We start from the raw sequence: 15,672 nt of genomic DNA on the forward strand, positions 1-15,672 counted from the left end.
GGGCTTGTCAAGTGGTGGAACACCTTTCTGACATTGAATTTGGAGGGTTGCTATAATGATGGGGCTGTTTGTCAGATATGCGCTTGTCTAGATATTTGTTATGTAATTACTAAATAGTGTTCTGAATAAGATGTCATTCAGTTGCACCCCTGAAAGCTAGTCCACTCAAGACTCAACTGACCAGTGGACCTAGGTGACACATACGACCAGGTTCATTAACAGACTCTAAGGATGAAGCCCCCTCCTGTACAGGCAGAGGGCAAGCTATAAGTCTGCCACTGTTGTTGGGTGATTTGGTGTGGCCATTTTGTTGCAGTGTCACCTTCTGACTGATCAAGTTGTTGATTGGGGTGTTTGCTGGCAGCTCAGAGAGGGAAGGCAGGAATTGATGAGGTTTAATTGGTCTGTCTCCTGTCAGCTGTCATTAGTTCCTCATTTAACACTATCTGATGCCGTGAGTCTATTGCACAGAGGCATGAGCGTGTGTGTGGATGTGTGTGTGAGTAAAAAAGTGAGAGCTACAGAGAGACATTATATATATTTGTGTGTGTGTGTGTGTGTGTGTGTGTGTGTGTGCTGGAGGGATGGGGTGTGGGGTTATTGAATCTAAGTGTTATCTTGGCTCACCTTGGGGTGTGGTTCCTTTGTGATCAATAGAGTTAAATCCCACCAGACCTTGTTTCCACTAAGGACCCATATTCAACCTGTATTTTCAAACACACTGCTGGCTTGTGTGGGGACATAAAACATTGTGTAGAGACTTTTTTTAAATACAAAAAAATAAACTAGAAATATATTTTAGCTCAAAAAAGAGTTCCGTTTCAACTCTTGGACAGTGTCAAAAGATAAACTTTCAGAAAAGATTGACTCACAGGATTGTTTTACCTTTTTGATAAAGTCTATTAGGATTGCAAAAATAGTTTTTTAAAAAGACCAGAATTCCCTGAACACTAAGAGTTGTTGAGTACTTGTAAGATCATGTTCTCTCCTGTCTGCTTTGAAAATACTTCTGTCAAAGACTGTTGGAGCACATTGCACAATCAGTATGATTTTGAAGTGATGAGACTAAGGTCATAATTATAGTAATTAATGATTATCATCATTGCCGTCTTTATCTTGCAACATTGCTATATGACAATGATTCTGTCAAAACCACTTGGTAATAATGATGCTTTATTGTTAGCACAAATTAGCATGTGTGGATGCCCATACCTCCCATCATGCCTTGCACTGTGAGTGACAGCTGTTAAGACGCCTTCGACATGGCAGTGAGAATTTGCGTGGACGTGGCGGCGAGCTGTGGAATTCTCCACTGCTGCTTGCTGATAGTTCTGCAGGGCTTGGGTGTCACTCCAGTGACGGCCTAAGAGCTATTAATTTTAGCCTCTGGAGTGGCTGTCGTAACAAGATCTCACACACCCCCTTCCTCCCAGTGAGGCTCCTAAATATACATTTATTTTCAGAGGGAGTCCCCCCTCGTCAGGATATGATGGATGTTGACTAATCAGATGGCGTGCAAGTGTATGTCCACAGTCAGACCCCTCTACATTGAGTGGCTGGTGTAAATCTCTGCCATGGCGCTTTGTTGGGGTCTTGTCTTTGGTAAGGATCTTAGAGATATGATACTCTGTGCTGTTGCTGCCTGAGTGGGTCTATCTTAAGACTCCACATGGAGGTCTGGCATTCAACTCTAGTCTCTATGGGTTTGAGGGCAGGCAGCATGAGGGCTGGCCTACAGTGACTCCAAGAAACACTCACCATGTGCCTCTCATCTATTCTTGCCTCTGGATGGCATGGACCAACGCACATATCCAGATAAGCAGTTCTCTCACTTGGCTTGGACGTTACCTTTGTCATTAATTTGCAGAGTATGGATGCTGACTGGGGTAACCATCATTACAATATCTCCAGATATCTGTTACCAGGACGAATCGGATGTTTGTCCTTGTGGAACCACACGGTGTTTTTTCCCTGTGTGAGCGTATACGGTACACATACAGTATAGACAGCTTTCCGGTCTTTGCCTTTCTGAAACACAGATCCCCTCTGACAGGCTGCTTCCTCCTGCGACTGGGTGCTGGGTGCTGGATGCAGGGTGGGTCGGGGGGGGATAAGCAGGGCTGCTGCCTCACAGGCTCCGTGGGGGTACATCCTGGCAGCTCCTGGGGCACGGCAGATGGTTCAGGGGCAGGATGGGGCTTCCTGGCCTGACTGTCTTTGACCTGCGATGCGGGAGAATAAGAAGTAAATGACTTCTGGGAGACCACGCTCTGACTTTTCCTTTATCTGTGTCCCCTCCAACTCTCCATCCTATAAACACTCACACAGGCACCGTACAATGTGAGGCAGATAGAGCCAATAAGTGAAAGAGGTAGACCTGTGATAATGTTGCAATGACTCAAACGGATGATATGATAATTGCTAGAGTTTCACACGTTCACTTCAAGACTCTTCAAGATTTCATAAACAATGCTCAAACAATGTGACAGCACTGTTCCAGGCCAAGGCCCCATTTTCACCTCCTATCTATGTGACTAAACATCCCGCTCCTCAAGCTCTGTTGTGAGATGCAGTATTAAAAGCCTTAGATGGAGGGAGAAAGAAAGAATAGAGAGGAGAGAGAGAGATGGAGGAGGGGGTAGGAGGTGTTGTTTAAGTGAAGAGTGTGGCGTGTCCTGGAGGATCTAATAAGCAGGTTGAAGCCTGATAAGGATAAGCTGTCCCTCTGGCTCTAGGGAGCCTTGTTTTCACCCAGCCCCCCTCCTCCTCTTCTCCCCTCCTTCCCCTCCATTTTCCAAGATGTTCTTCTCTGAAAACAAGGAGAGCAAAGAGTAATCAAAAGAGAGAAACATTTGGAGTGAAGCGAAGATGGTGTGTTTGAGAAAGGGAGGAGAAGAGAAAATGATAAGAGAGTTAAAAGTTAGCAATGGTGGAGTAAAGATGAAGGAGTGTATGAGGAGAAAACAATGGGAATAAGGGAAGTGTTGGGGTGAAGGGACAAGGGGATGGAGAATAAGAGGGAGAGACAGAGGGCAGACGATAACAGGGGAAGGGAGGACAAGAGGGTGCAAAAAGGTAAACGAAAAGAAAAGGCAAAGTAAGAGACGAAGAGAGAGGGAACACAAACGGAGAGACAGGGGAGATGGATAGAAAAGTGAAAAGCAGAGAGGAGAGATGAGAAGAGAAGAAGAAGAGAGGAAGTTGAGAGGACAGAGAGCTTATAAATGGGCTGAAAGAGACCTGCTGGTGTGTCAGAGCTTTAGATCCCACCCCCTCCCCTGGGGAAAAAGGAGAGAAAGGAGAGAGGAGAGACATTGACCTTGCATTATTTATGCTTAGCGCTATTGGCCCAGGCAGACGCTGCTGCTTCCCATTGTGTCTTCATAATGAGGAACCGCTATGAAGCTAAGGAAGAGGAAACACAACCAGGAGGCCAGTCTGTGTGTTGTTGTGAATGTGTGTGCTTCGGAGGCGGGAGGTCATTACAGTGTATCGGGCAGACAGTTTAGTGAACAAGGATCAGGGGCAAAAGAAAACTCCTGTTTGTAGTGGACAGGTATAAACAGACACACACACACACACACACTCAAACACACACACACACACACAGGCTTGTGGGTCCCGTGTGGTCATTACAGGCCTGTATAGTGTGAGTGAATATAAGGGGAAGGGGAAAGCAGAGAGGGTCAGCTGTTATTTCCTGAGCTCCACCCTCATTTTCTTATAACAGCCCCAGGCCAACAATTATGAAGAAAGGACAGTGTGCATCTGTATTATGCACTCTGTGGTCCACTGTCCTCATCAGAGGCTGTCATAGGTAGATGCAATGTTTGCTGAGAAGTGTAACAAAGCTCTGAGCACTCAAAATCACCTTTTCACTGGTGCAAGTTTTTAGTTTATTTTAATTTAGAAATATAAGATACTGTGGATGTGTTAAAGAGTCTGTTCACTCACATTGCATAGAATTACTATACAGATATATTATCTCATTTAACTCTAATGGCATAGCTTTGCAGATCGTTTTGGTTTCACTTTTTTGTTTTACAGCATTAAAAAAATGCATATCTAGAAATTCAGCAGATTCAGTTTTTATTGGATCTACAAAAAAAAGTCTTGATCTTTGGTGAAAGCTAAAAAGTTCCAAGCTTTTAAGTGAACCTTCAGTAAAAAAATAAATAAATAAAAGATTTCCTTTTTTTTTTTTTTTTTTTTTTTAAGCACCTCAAACATAAATCCATTCAGTTCCATTGCGGAATGACAAATATCACACAAAGATATAATCTGACAACCCATAGAAATAAAAGCAAAACTATCTTCTTGGCTCTAACATCAAAAAGTTTATGCTTCCATATCATTAACACACAATTAGCATTAAAGAGAATGACAACCCTCACAGAGTCTCAAAGTAGTCTGGGTTGCGGGGCTTTGAATTCCCCCCTCTTAGAGATCTGTAACAAATATGATACTCTGGCCCCATTAAGATCCAGCTTGGCAAAGCTCTCGGCCCCTCCCACTTACCTTTCACCCCCACAGCACAATTGTATGAAAGGACTGTCAGTTTCAAATTTAATTACAAACAACTCGACATACATAGTCCTACCCTGTCATTACCCCGTCTGGACCCACCCACTCATCATAGACCCACATCTACACGCCCCTTAAAGCTGAGAGCGACCTGCCTCCTGTCGACTGGTTATGATACTGGTAGACTATGTCTAAGTGTGTTTGTGTGTGTGTGTGTGTGTGTGTGTGTGTGTGTGTGTGTGTGTGTGTGTGTGTGTGTGTGTGTGTGTGTGTGTGTGTGTGTGTGTGTGTGTGTGTGTGTGTGTGCAAGTGTGTCCCCCTCTTTCTGTTTCTCTCTGTGCCTGGGATGTGGAGATTTGTATGGCGTGTTAGTCACACCCTGTGTTATCAGCATCACTGTGATGAGCATAAGCATAGCCTGAGGGGACTGGGGGTAGTGTCACAGATGGTGCAGTGTCAGGGTCCCTGAGTGTAGTTTAGAGGATGGTGAGTAGCTCTTCTCCTCTGTCTCCCAAGTCCTGTCACCTTGCACTGCCAAGGTGACATCTCTCCTCACACAGGGTAAAAGGCCGAGCCCGTCTCACCTCGTAGCTAGTGACCCATGTCGCAGCTTCTTTTTTTTTTACCAGCTCGCCGAATATGCCAATCGATGCTTCCCAGAAACCCTGACCTAATCCTGTTATCCTTTTCCTTCAACAACCTAGAAGGGACAAGGGGCGGGATCCTAAAAGTCGGCAGCCAAGAGAGCTGTGCAGAGCCAGCCCCTATCGCAGTGAAAGCGGGCTTAGCTGAAACACAATAGGTGTGTAATTTCAGGTTTTTGTTAAGCCAAAATCCAATCACATACATGACTGCAAGATCACAGAGAAACACAACAGGAGAAAGGGGCCTCGGAGGTGGAGGTGTCTCTACCTCACACAAACAATCTCCACACAACTGAGACGCCGATGATGACAGCGTGCTAACTAACGAGCCCTCAGCAGAAAGATTAGCCTGGCCCTCTGTCCTAGATCTCCACGGTGTAAAGATGGGCTGACACCTGACTCCTCCCTAACCTGGCAGTTTTGGGATAAGATAAAAAAAAAAGCAAAGGATCTGGCCCTTAGCTGATATCCCTTTACTTTATAAGCAAATAGAATGCATCAGACAACTGTGAAAATATCAGGAAAGATAGTTTTCCAGAAGGTTTTGGGCCACAGCTCACCAGGAAATAGGGCTCTTAACTTTTCTTAATTACAACTATTATACTAAATCAATTCCATATGAAAGGGCATGATTTTAATCTCACTATATTCATCTCCTAAATGCTTGCATAACAACTTCAGATTTATAGTATAAAGTCTTTTGTCTTCTCCCGAGACTGACTCAAGCACAACTGAAGATTTGTGATAGTTTGCAGTTTTGTTTTTGCCCCTTGTTTTTGCAGATGATAAATGAAATTAATACATGCGTTTAATATTTGAAATGCCGAGATGAATAATTTATGACTCAGCGGCAGATTAAAAGTTATGCAAAAACAAAAAATAGTCAGTAATCACCAGTTCACAAATTCAGGACAAGCTAAGATGAATTTTTAACTGCTCGAGCCCATTGGTCGCTCTGTTCCAGTTTGTGTTGTGGGAGCTGTTGAATTAATGGTGTGCATCTTGACCTCATTCCACCAAATTTAGTCTGAGAGTTTTCCTTTGAAGCTGATTTATAGCAAAAGCATATAGCCTAATGCATCGACTCAGGAAGTCTAATGAACGCAGTACCTTAATACCAAGTAATGCTAATCAATGCCCGCTCACAACAGACAGACATCATCATTACCATCATCATAATTATTATTCATGTAAGGCAATTAATGTTGCCGGTACCTCTATTCTGACGACTTCATTAGCATGGTGTTAAGGCAGAAATTGGACAGATTCAAAAAGTAGAGAGCTGCAACTCACATATATGTATTATTGACAACAGTTTTGCCTCCCATGATGTCATATAGTTGTTGTTTTTTTAAATAACTTTGAAAACCTTTCCAGAAAGCCAGAAAATAAATGTGTTAGGGTTTGAAGACAAATAATTGTTTCCAGCGTTATGGCCCCTGAGGAAAATTTATTGGAGCATTGAATTAATATTGTGTGTCATATTACCCTCAACTTTGTTCACCATTATTAAGCAAATCTGAATAAATTGTCCTAATACTACCAATCACGTAAATAAACAAAAGATACTCTTGAGTTTTCAAACACATTTTCTTGGTCCATTAAAAAAAAGTCCAAAATGTGTTCCTGACATTCATTAAAAGAGATTTCAGAGAGGTGAATTTAACAGAGCAGTGAGCATAATATCTATTCAAAAAGAGAAAGCTATCAAGTGTATTTATCCATGGGAGCAAATAATGTGGACTGGCTGGGTAAATCCCTTGAAATGTCTAGCCGGTCCTGGCACTGGTTGAAGTCCCCCAGTCAAAATAAGAAGTGAACTAAAGGCAAGATAAACAACCCAACCAACCTGTTTTCACTTAGGATACATATTTGTGGCCATTTACTCTGATTTTCGGCAGATGGAAAAGTCTCTGAACTTGAAACTTTTAAAACAAAAAAGTAGTCTTCTTGGGCATATGAGAAATAAAACGTGAGAGCTTACAGTATTGTATTGTCTAAAAGAAGATTTCACGCAATTTCGGTTCTATAAAACGCAGACAAAATGCACTTGACCACAAATTAATAGGTTTCCTTTAGCAGAAGGAGACATGGAACCTATATCCTTCTTATAAAACCTCTCCTGAGTTGTTGCTATTCATGCTGACAGTTAAATAGCGAGATGGCTCCGGCTTTAAAAGTCACATACTGTGTGTGGAATACCTAATATGAAAAATATGATGATGATGTATATTCAGAAAGGATATATGCCAGGCACAGACCAGACAGTAAAGGTAATATAAGGGGCTTTACTTTGAAGGGGTAATGGGTAATATGTGCCATTAAGTATTGCATAAATGGTGGTGATTACAGCACTGCAGCGTATAGAGAATATCTTTGTAATGCCCACCAATCACAGTGAAGGGGGAAATCTCTTATCATCAGGCCAACACTCATATGAGCTCTTGATCTGCTGTAGATGAGATCGAAAGACAGCTTGCGATGAAAGTATTGTGTGTTGTGTAATTGTAAATGATTACTGTCTTTAAAGCACCAGTATGCTCCTTTTTTTTCTCAGCATCAGCAGCTGGTTGGAATTCTTTCATGGTTTCTGAGGGTTAAAAAAAAGCCTAATTCCACCAAATGGTGAGCAAATGAAAAAAGGCCTCCCACTATAGATATTTCCATCCAGAGAAATGAAATATTAAACATGTTCATTATACCCTCAATTTGCAGTTATTTCTCATTGCACACGGCCATTTTCCCATTTTCCCCGCTCTCTTATTGGCACGGTGCTCAGGGCCTTGAGAGAAATCTCTCTTTTATTATTTAAATCCATGCATGGGGGCTGAGCCAGGCGAATCATCTCATGTCTGCTAGCCCACTCCCTAATTCTGATTGGCAGCTTGATACACACTCAACGGATGGAGAGGATGGTAATGCCTGTGACAAAGAAAAAATATCCCCTCCCCATTATGTTTTTATTGGTAATGGGGAATATGGAGTTCACACACAATAAAAGTAGCCTTAATAATTGGAAGTGGCAATGGGCTGTGTCCGCAAGTCTGTAGGGCTGTCAGCGCAGCGATGTAAATTTCTTTGACATGTTTTTGTCTGGCTAAAACTTTAATGTCGTGGGTGTGACCAATTGGATGCAAATGTTGTTTTCATCCCTCGCCGATGAGATGACCTCTGTCATTTCCCAAGGGAAATCAAGCTTTTAAAAGTATTTGATAGCTGTAACTCCACACACACAAACTCACGTTGCCGCTGGAGCAAAAATGCTCACACACAAACTGACACATATGCACAAACAAACAAACACACCCACATAGGCACACATGTAACCGGGTCACAACCACAGGCACATGCACATGCACTACAGTTTATGTGTATGTCAAGAGTGCTCTACACACACTCACTCATGCACAGATATGCAGATATAAACTCAGTTTTCACACTTTAAGCATCAACACTCTCATATCCTCGCCAACCTCCTCACCCACTCATTGATGCTTGGCTAATGCATTCAACATGTGACGGTACTTTATGCCTCCCTGTACTCAAACAGACACTTGATTAGATTGAAAGCACGCTTTCATGGCAAGTATAATGGTTTCAAACACAGGAGGTGGACACAGCAGTTTCTCTATCCGCCTGTCATAACCTTTGACAGGATAAAGAGGCCACAGCTCTCCCTATAGCTATCCAGGCTCTGCTTCTTTCATGCATCCGCACCTGAAAGACAGGCACACACAACACATAGTTTAATGTGTACATATTATGCATGTGTGTGTGTGTGTGTGTGTGTGTGTATGTATGTGCGTGACATGTGGATAATGCTGCATGCGAAGGCCAGCTTTAATATTGGTCTGGAATAACGGCTCTTTTGTACATTGTGAGGCAGCCAGCATCTGAGACCAATAAAATAGTGGCCCTTGGGTCACTGCTCGAAGGATGAAGGAAGAAGATATAATCATACACAGAGGACACAACACCTTTTTTGTGCTTTCTCCGCATATTTGGGTGTGGAGAGAGTGCGGGTCCTTCATAAGTTTGATATTTTCACAGTGTGACCTTTTGTCACTAATAGAGTGGCCCGCCAATAAGCGTATATTGTATCTTTAGGGGGTGCAGCCATATTAGTGCTGCAATTGGCTGTAGAAGGAAAAGGAAGACTAGTTGCACGGAAGACACATGGTGTTAAGGCGAATACAGACAGGAAACACGTGTGTGTGCTTATGGGCAAGGATGCGTGTCTGTAAGTGTGCAATTGTGTGTTAGTGTGTGAGATTGTGGATTTGTTAGAGAGATTGTGTATGCGCGTGAGCGTATGACTCTTTAAGCAATATATCTCATAATGACATTTGGAATGTCTCTGGAAAATGGAGACTAAGCCAAGGAGGTTGACAGTCAGAAACCACAAGCTGGAGTTAAGCCTTAGCATTGCAGTGAACCATATGCTAAACCTATGTCATGCCCAACTCCAGATCCAGCAGCGGCGATTGACTAAAGCCGTAAGATAAACATTGCAGGGAAAACAATTTGAGGCTTTTATTTTGGACAATTTGTTTGATAAAAGACACTCGTTTCCCATTTGAGGAGATGAGCCGGGCTCAGTTTTCTCTTTGTAGATGTGCCATGTTGTCTTAGTGGCGATGATGTCTCATTATCTTCTATTAGTCCCATGTGCAGATGTGCTCCTGACTGACATTTTGTAGGTTGCAATATCCCATGGCTTTCCATCCAATGATGTAATGGAGTCAAAACTGCCTCCCCGCCTCAGTCTTAGTTGGATTGGTCAGCAGGGACTGTAGCCTGTGCTACTAGCACCTGTTGTGAGTGACTGCAGCAGTTTGAGACAAGCACTTTATCCCCTGTCTCCCCAACAATCATTACAGCCAGCTTACTGGGTTATTATAGCGCAACCTTAGCACATTTACACTGACTGCCAGATATCCCTGTGGGTGTATTCTTCATCTGCCTCTTGATGTTATTTTCTTCAACCTATTTCATCCCCTAGGTTGCAAAGACAACTTCTTTTTATTTAGGGCAGGTAATAATTAGAGCAGACGGGTTGTTTGATTTCCACCTTGATAACACCTTCAGAATGTTGTCAGAGAGTGTAAACACGTACCCGCTCTTAGTTTGGCTCCTTTCATTTGAGTCATTTGTTCTTGTCTCTTTTTGAAAAACAGGTTGTTGTGTGTGTTTTTATGTGTTTGTGCCTTTGTGTGTGTGTGTGTGTTTGGGGGTGTCGTTGCATTTCTGTGGATGTGAATTGTGTTTTCCGACTTTTGCGTGTGTCAGTGTTCCTCTGTGGTCGTGTTTTTTTTTCATGTTCAGGTGTGTGTGTGTATCTGTGTGTGTGTTGCATGGAGGTTAGGTTTTTTGATCTTAGTGGGGAGACGTGAGTTGCCCTGGGCTGTGAGGCTCATTAGGTATGTACTCCTCTGAATGCGAAAGTATTTGTTAAACCACATGACAAGAATACCTCTCTGCTGCAACAGATGTGCTGTAATTAGAGAGGGCTTAAGTTGTCTTAGAGCTGTGTGGAAAGTCATCACCAGCTGATAAGTTTACAACGCTGCCCTACCCATCCCTCATGCACACACACACACACACACACACACACACACACACACACACACACACACACACACACACACACACACACACACACACACACACACACATATATTATGTGCAAAGCTTATCAGGCAGGCAAACACCACACAAACAAACACACATCTGACAAAGAAATGACAAATAACACTTAACACACACACAGGTAAAAAAGTTTGCAAAGCAGTAAAACAACATAAAAGACTTATGGAAAGAAAAATCAAATACCAAACACTTGTTAGGGATTCATATTACACAGTTCATATACACACACATGTATGTACTTGTACACTGTTTAATGTTTATTTAAGAAAATATGGTTGAGATGGCAAACAATATTTATAGTATTTTATAGGCTAATGATTACAATTGGCTAACAGCTTAAAAATACAGTAAAACTACTTTCAAATCTGTATATTTACACTGGAGACCATTTGGGACAAATTTAAACAAATAGGGTCTTCAATCTCAAGTGTTTTTTTTATTGTTTAATGTATTACCACTGATGTAGTTTAATTACTGACCATATTTACTGTAAGCAGTTTTATGGCTCAAGTGATATGTTAACCCAGCTTTTAGGTCTTTGGCCCTAGAGATAAAGAGGGCAACTGATCAGAGCTATTATCCATTCTGCAGTGAATCAGGAAGATAATGGCCTATCTGTCAGCATGGGGCCTCCATAAAGCCATTAACACCTTTTGTTGTTCCCCTCCTGTTCACCAATCGTGCTGGGCAGTTCAAAAAGGCAAACGAGGCAATCTGTTTGCTTCGCGTAGAGCCTTCATTCGCCCTGCTCCAAGCCTGCACACACTAACTGACAAGCAGACACACAGCTATGTAGAAACATACATGATTTGTTTGGACGTACTGTCATGAATTTAGATCAAGTTAAAACGTATTTGGGAAGAATTGCTTGTTATACCTTGTAGTATGTCTCAAATGCATCTGAAGTGACCACTTCCACTTGACTATTCATAACTGTGTAATTTGGGGGACACAGCAACCTCTAAACTGAAGACAAAAAACTAATCTGCATTCAGTCAAACACTAAGAAACTCTTGCAATTGTTTGGCATTGGCAAATTTAATTGAGGGTTGTATGCTATATGCATACAAGGTTAACAAAGCTTGCCATAAGTGTTTTCAGACATGCATCTTTAGTCCTCTTACACTGCAACATGTGAATACGATGCACCTGACCGCTCATAAATGTGACATAGGCAATTGAATCATAAAGCATCCTCACTGCACTCACACATGCTTTCAGAATATGTAAGTAATCTTTCAGGATTAAATTCCAGTATTATTAAAACCACACATCCCCAGTAGAATAAAAAAAAAGCTCTTAATTTGCTGTAGACATGAATGTTGTAAGCCTCAAATTCTTATGTTGTTTCAGAAATCAGACGTAGCGGTTGGAGGTGTTTAAAGCTATAAAAATTGGATAAACTCCCTTCCTTTTAGCATCTGAAAGGATCTTTTTACCACTTAACACTGTTTGAACCACACTTCTGAGAGACTATATATTGGCCTGTAGAAAGACTAAGACACATGGAAGCAGATACACACAGACTTATCTGACATTAGAAGTCTTTATTGTCCTTTGAAGTTTTCAAGCAGTCAAATTAGCATTGATGAAAGAGTCTGCATCGAACATCTCTGGGATCCAGCCAAGAACCAGAGCTGTGGACAACTTATCTCCATCTCTCTCCCTCTCTCTGTTCCTCTCTCTCTCCACCCTTCCACTCCATCTTTCCCCACCACCCCTGCATCAGCATCATCCCTCCTGCTCCTCTGATAGCAGCAGCCCCCAGTGGTTCCCTCCTTTGCTCCCCGTTTCTCTCTTTCCTCCCTCTCTTTTTCCCTCTCCTGTCTGTGTTGCCTTTGGCAAATTGGCAAATTGTGTTTTACTAACGTGGGTACATGTGTTAAGTGGGGATCAATTGTTTGTTTAACAGGGTGCCTCTATTAGACTGGGAGGGTGTAATTAGTGGTGAGTCCTTTCCTTAATACAGGCAGCATCGGCGAGGGGGAGGGAGGAGTACAGGCTGTCCAATCAATGCCAAATCTCGAGGAAGGATCGGCTGCAGTTTGGTTTAGGGAAATTAAATGTATGATAAATCTCATTGGAGAGGTAGAGGCTCAGCATTCAGTGAGGTTGTCCTCATCGTCCTACTGTGCATTGTTGGTTGCTAGCCTGAAGCAAAAATCAAGTATCCATAATTAACCTGCACAGAGCAAGGATAAAAGCCCAATAATATCTGATTATTCCCATTGCTGTTTTACTGGTTTGCTTTGTTCCAGATCTTTGAAACACCTCATACCTACTATGGGCTAGGGTCCCTACGCTTGCCAGCAAGGCGGATCCGCTGGCCGTGCCAAGAAATTGCAGACAACAGAAAAACAAAACATATTCTGCCCGCACTCCCCCTGTCTGTCTTCCTCGACACAACAATCACACACACGCAGAAACATTCACAAGACACGTACAGGGAGGACTCTTAAAGACACATTACCTGCTTGCCAATTCTGAAAATGCAACAGTCCATGTATCAAGGGGAGATGTACACTATGTGTTGCCCAATCTGCTCCTAAAACAAGCATTTACTTTACTGACATTGGCTTAGACAGAGCATCTTAACTGCGGACTTCTTTTCTATTGTATGATTTACTGGTGTGCATGATTTCAAAAACCAACAGTAAAAGCGTGGGACAGATAGGAATTGTATGCTTGTGGTCGACACAAAGTAAATAGACTAATATGTATGGTCTTGGGCAGTGCGATGAATGGTTTACTGTATGTGTACAAACATGGGTATATGTTCAATAGCCTCAGGACTCAGGACCCCCGTAGCGTGGGTGTTAACAGGGAGACTTATGGATATTTTGGATATTTAATCGTCATAGAAACTGACTGCTCATTTTCCTGTTGCTTATGTACTGGGCACTATATTTCAATGCTGCCTGCCACTGGATATAATCCATTTATAAAATGGACAATTGGCTATATGTGGTGTTTTTTGCTGTGTATTTTGGCTTTTCTCTTACTAGATTGGGATAGAAATTGAAGGACTGTAGATGATACATTGGTTGTGGGAATCCTTTCTTGGATGAAGTAAATAAGACACATATTCCCCTGTCTCTCAAAAAAGGTTTTAATGAACAAGGCACTCAAGCTAATTGCTTACTCCAAACAAAAGCACATTTGGCGTGCTCTCAGACTGCTGTCAAACATTTTAGGAGCCATGTGTTTGTGTTGATTGCAAATTATAATCTCACAATTATCTAATTTATTGAGGTGATGTAAATCTTTTCTTTTGATTTATGAAAAGAGCAATTATTTTTGGATCTATTGGGATTAATCCGATGAGGATTAGGTGTGATAGAAGGAAAGGGGTAGGCTTGTCTTTAGCAATATATAGGACATGTGTGTAAAACGGGGCTTTGGTCCAGTCAATGACCAGGCGTTAGACTTGACAATGTTTTGTTAATTTTGTTTAAAGTGAGAATAAAACTGTCCAAAAGTACAGCAGAACCAACATCTGCAGTGTTGTGATTTTGACTGTTCAAAGTGCGAGTCAAGAGGCGGAGCCCTGTTAAGGTGGCACAGTTTAAAAGAAGTTCAAAGTGCAGGCCAAGACAAACAAGGTGCTGCAGGCAAATACAAGTATACTCGCTGCGACTCCAGTTATCTTCATTAAATGACATCTATGTCAGATCAAAGAGCTTGTGAGTCACAGTGAGAGCACAGTCAACTTAAAAGTTCCCTTTAAAACAAGAAGTAAACACAGATATCTTAAAACTAGGATGACTATATGAAAATACAGTTAAGCAAGCAAAGCATGCAAGTCACATCGTGTGATACTGTTGGCTGGTTGCAGGCAATGTATTTGGGGCAGTGAATGTGTCAAAAACATGGCCCAGGGCTATATAAATGAAACTAACTTTGGGGCTTTTTCTTTTTTTTTTTAACATTCTGTATGTGAGATCCTACTAAATTTAGTTTTTATTAAGTTTATTAGCTTAACAATTTCAGAGTAGAACTATCAGGTGTTGATATATGGATGGCCTTTGATTGTATAGCTGTGAATTTGTATAACTCAAGCCAGTGTTGCAAATGACCAAAGCAAAGTGCTCACTTGCCTGTCCCAGAGTATTAGAGGCAAAATGTGTTAAATGATTACATGTAGAAGTATGTAGTTATAGCTTTTGAATGATTAATAGAAATGTGTGTCATTCTGAATACTGTAATTGCATAATTGTGTGTTATAATCTCTGCTGTTAATGTGTTTTAAACCAGAGTTGTTCCTCCATTCGTGATGATGAAGTATTACATGTTGAATTCTCCACCTTGGTCCAGCAATCAGCTCAACACTCTGACTGCTCGCATACCTTGTCCAATATGGTGGTGCAACTTAACAGTGGATGTTAGAGGCTCATTGGATACTCCAGCAGGGTGCAGTCTGAGGGTGTTTGCTAGGCTAGCTGGCAGCTGCAGTGTGGTGGCAGACATGGTACTGAGTGACTGACAGTCTCACAAGCTGCATGCCAGCTGATCCTATCTTCTACCAACACCAGCCTGGCAATGGCAGCCATTGTTGTCACCCTCAATTTCACACACCAGCTAAATGACTGCAACTCAGCCAACTTGTCCCTGACACAAACCAGCTAACAGACTGCTAGTTATGCTTACATAGAGACAGAGACAGTGCATGGATGATCGCATGACACAAATAGTAGATGTTGTTTACATTTTGCTCATTTAAATCTCACTGACTGACTTACAATGACGGTACACAAGAAACATTAGTGGATACGGATGAACAAAGAATGTACACACACTCACTGCCCATCGTTCTACATTTGAATACAGTGCACTGAATAATAATGTGAAAACATGA

This window comes from Anoplopoma fimbria, chromosome 2, assembly GCF_027596085.1.
Source record: "Anoplopoma fimbria isolate UVic2021 breed Golden Eagle Sablefish chromosome 2, Afim_UVic_2022, whole genome shotgun sequence".
NCBI lineage: Eukaryota > Metazoa > Chordata > Actinopteri > Perciformes > Anoplopomatidae > Anoplopoma > Anoplopoma fimbria.